Source organism: Ctenocephalides felis, unplaced genomic scaffold (genome assembly GCF_003426905.1).
Source record: "Ctenocephalides felis isolate EL2017-DRISC unplaced genomic scaffold, ASM342690v1 CF-g0.4_SCAFFOLD_01886, whole genome shotgun sequence".
In the NCBI taxonomy this organism is placed as follows: Eukaryota; Metazoa; Arthropoda; class Insecta; order Siphonaptera; family Pulicidae; genus Ctenocephalides; species Ctenocephalides felis.
The window spans coordinates 96,270,357-96,274,880 of record NW_020538040.1 but is presented as its reverse complement, the minus strand read 5'-3'; the positions used below and the strand labels follow the sequence as shown (position 1 = coordinate 96,274,880).

Sequence of the window (4,524 nt, the reverse complement as noted above, 5' to 3'; positions counted from 1 at the left end):
ACCCAAGGCTTGGAAAAGAATCTCATTAATATCACTATAGAATAGGATTGCTGAAGTAACTTTCACAATGTTTGAGGAGCGGGCAAATGAGGAGAAGAAATTGTATGCAGAGTTAAAGCAAGAATCTTATCATTAAGTATAAACTATCTTCCTTTTAGCTTTTTTGTATGTTCTCTTAATTGATTTAATATAAAATTATTAGCCCTCGTATTCAATGTTGCTGGATGATAAGTAAAGTTTTAAGCACACTTCAGACTTGCAACTTCTCCCTCAATGTTTTGTTTTCTGTGTATTTATTCTTCTCACCTTATTTCTCAATACACTAGGTATGTGGAATAAATTTAGTTTTTAGCATGTTCGATCAGTGCAATGGTTGCATCTCGAGGTAAGAATATCTGCTGAAAAAAATCAATATGAAATTATTTGCTATAAACATAAATTATTATTGCAGAAGGTTTTTTACTTTGTCTAGCATTATTTATATCCTTACCCTACAAAGCATTAATACATTTGTTGTCTTTCTGGCCGACTCAGATATCTCTTGCATCTCTACTAGTATAGAATCAAAGTAAGCTACAATAAAACTTTAAATCAAAAGAGTACTAATAGATAAATATTTTACATTACATTATGTTACATACAGTAGAACCTCGGTTAACCCGACTAATTGTTTTCGATAGGCATTCGGATAATCGAAAATCCGGATAATAGAATGTATGAAGTATAATGTTGTGTATTAATTAAAAATAACAAATACATACAAATATATCAACAAAAATAATATTTATTAAGAGTTTGAAACTTTCTCATTCATGTATATATATATTTTCTTAGATTTCATTATTTACATATATACATACTAAACTGCAGCATTAATCATGCAAAAATTCGAATTCTAGGTATGTACATACATATAAATTAGTTGCAGTTGGTAGTCCGGATAATCACGAAACCGTATAGCTGAGGTCAGGATAAAAGAGGTTCTACTCATAGATAAAAGAAGAGTATACTACTGTGGTTTTACTGTATTGATAAAAGTGAATTACTTAGGCCATCCATTTCATTGATACATGATGTTTTAATTGAAGTTGAAGGCTCAAAATAATTGAAAGCTTTTACAATATCTTTGCTATTTTCGAAGTGCAACACCTAGTTCACCTAGGATACTTTTAAGTAAACTCATAATTCATTTCAAGTTTATATGTAATATATGTAACAAAATGTGGTTTCATCCAGAAGACTTCTTTAAGATCTTTTCTAAGTATGGATCTCCACTGAAATCTAAATTATGAAATCATGAAGAAAGAATGTTTTTTACAGATTATATCATTATATTGAAGTGCAAACCTGGCATGTTCAACCATATATGAATATATTATATTCTAATATTATCTAGATGTTTAACGATGTAAGGCAATGCATTTGTTTTGAGAGTTGTGTCTGTTGTGCACAAATAGCGGCATGTATTGCAATGAAAAGGAGTTAACTTTTAGATAAAGATTTTGAGTTCTTTTCATCCCAATAACAATCATCTATAAAATTTAAAACCATACTTATTTGTCGCCAATGTTTGGTTATTTTTTTACGAACTTTTTTATTTCTCACATACATGCATTGACATGATATTTTTGAGCATTGATTGAATTTAAACAGACGTCGACTAATCACTCGAAACACAACTGAATACAACGAACTAGAATACTCGCACATTATTTTTATGACGGTATCATATACTTGTTTATCTACGGGTCACATGTCGGTTCTGTGACAGAACTTCTGTCACACACCACACACCACACACCACATAGATAAGTAACCATAAACCATACACACACATACTAATGATAGTTACTATGAATACTAATGATATGGATACTAATACTAATGATAGTTACTAATGGATACTAATGCATGCGCAAAGTTCATTTTTTGAACGTGTGTGGCAGCATATGTCTCGTTTTTAAGACGAGTATACTTGACAGTGAACCTTATGTATCTATGGGAGTAACCACCTAGCTAGAAACTATAACGATATAAACCATAGATAAATAAGCATTAACTTTTTAAAAAGATTTTTTTTTAAAAAGATTAACATTTTTGAAAAAAATTTACTCTGAAAAAATTAGATTTTTTGAGAAACTATAAATTTTTGACAAAAATTTACTTTTTTAAAAAAAAAAAACCGAAGAAAAATTTATTTTGAAATATTTTGGAAATTCTGAACTATTTTTCAAGGCAAATCGTACTGCTTTAACTGCATAGAGACGAAATATCGAAGCGCGTAAGCCCCGCGCCGCCGTCTAACGAATAAACATTGGTACGGAACCCATAGGAATGTAAACAAAATTTATACTTATTGTTAAAATCTCTAAAATATCTGATAATTTGATGTGCATATGTCTAATGATCATTTTTGACCGCCAGATGGCATTTTTTTTTACTTTTTTTTACTAGATCTCCAAAAACCGCTAGACCTGCCTTCATGAAAATTCCATCAGTTCTTCATCTTGTTAATACAAGTATAATGTTTTTTGAGTTATTCAAATCGGGGTAAAAAGTTCCAAAAACCGTTTTTAAGTGAACGGAGCGTCCGATTTGAATAATTCAAAAACCATTGTATTAACAAGATGAAGAACTGATCAAATTTTCATGAAGGCGGGTCTAGCGGTTTCGGAGATCTAGTAAAAAAAAGTAAAAAAAAAATGCCATTTGACGGTCAAAAATGATCATTAGACATATGCACATCAAATTATCAGATATTTTATAGAGATTTTAACAATAAGTATACATTTTGTTTATATTCCTATGGGTTCCGTACCAATGTTTATCCGTTAGACGACGACGCGACGCTTACGCGCTTCGATATTTCGTCTCTATGCAGTTAAAGCAGTACGATTGCTTTGAAAAAAGTTCAGAATTTCCAAAATATTTCAAAATAAATATTTCTTTAAAAAGTCTTTTTTTAAAAAAAAAGTAAATTTTTGTCAAAAATTTATAGTTTCTCAAAAATCTAATTTTTTCAGAGTAATGATTTTTTAAATATGTTAATCTTTTTAAAAAAAAATAATTTTTGGTACGGGAATTTATTTTGGTCCAGCAATTTGCCTTAAGGCACGTTTTCAACTATGGCTAAACTTAGGGTGTTCTTGGTGTAAATAAATTTAGTAATGACCACAGAATATTGTGACAAAATTTTGGTGTGTTTTTTTTTAATTTTTAACTCTTATAATTGAGTTTGAAATGACTACTCTCTCGGGATAAAGTGCACTAGTTGTTTGCCCAGTTTTTTAACTTCCAGTAGGGTAAGTTATCGAAAATGAAAATCATTGCATATCTTCACGTTTCTGAACATTTTGGCATACCTCAAAAAAATTGATGTATGTGTATGTATGTGTGGATACAATTTTTCGTAGCCGTTTTTTCGGGAGTACCGCTCAACCGATTTGAATAATTCAAAATTTCAAACCGATTCTTATTTTTAGGGCAATGTGTTGATTAGTTTTTAGGAAAGGTCGGTGCCACCGTTTTTGAGATACGAAGCAAAGTGTGCAAAAAAAGAAAATACATTTTTTGAGAGAACAGGGCGCCCGACTTGAATGATTAAAATATCATTCAATTCGTATTGCTAAGAAGAATAGTACTTTAGTTTTTGGCAAATACAGACCAGCCGTTTCAGAATCAAAAAACATTTTGCTTGTGATGAAAAGATTAGTGTTTGGGGAAAACAAAAAAAAATATTACAAATTTAAATTTTTTTTTTTGATTTCCCAAAAAAAATCTTTTGGATACCAAAAATGATTCGGGTTTTAATTTTAATTCTAAAATCTAACATTCCAAAACTCACTTTCATACTTCAAATGAATAATTTCAACTTTGCAACTCAGTTTATATAATTCTTAGAAACATGAGATAAGATCCTTTATTCTAACCGCGCTTGTTCAAATTTTGTTAACTTACTTTTCATGTAAACATAAATGAAAATCATTGTCCAATTTATAAGCTCTTATATTGTGTCTATAAAATACGAATAATAAAAGTTACAACATTTATAATAATCTATTTGAAAGCATTTAATAATCCTCGAACATTTCATTACGGTACAGGAAGTTTCAGCATTTTGTCTAAAGGCGCGATGCCATGCATCACTAGTTATTTTATTCCAATATACAAAGAAAACTTAGAAATGAAATCATCATTTGTTTCTATGTTTTTATTCATGATAAATCATTTTTATAATATAAAATCTCATGGAATTACCGATAAACTACGTATTGCACGACATCCCCGTACAACACGATACTTTTCATTCATTTAATCAAACAAAAGCTATAAAAATTGAGTCATTAAATTAATAACTCCAATGAAATCTTACCGATGCTACTTTTGAACGCAGTAGCTTTCTGATTGTATGAGAAATTATTAAAAATATAATAAACATCAATATCAGTAAATATGAATGCTAAGAATAATTTAACATCTTTTTTTAATTTTTTCAAAGAACAATGTCTTTATACAAATGTATAC

The 4,524-nt window shown here is 29.4% G+C and overlaps 1 long non-coding RNA gene across 1 annotated transcript; it reads right to left on the bottom strand.

The window, feature by feature from the left end:
• Positions 1 to 207: 207 nt before the first annotated feature.
• LOC113378281 lies at positions 208 to 1,346 on the bottom strand. Its single transcript, XR_003367165.1, has 3 exons — positions 1,047 to 1,346; positions 491 to 573; positions 208 to 395 (listed from the first exon to the last, which is right to left on the bottom strand). It is a non-coding gene; the product is annotated as an uncharacterized LOC113378281 (long non-coding RNA).
• Positions 1,347 to 4,524: the final 3,178 nt, after the last annotated feature.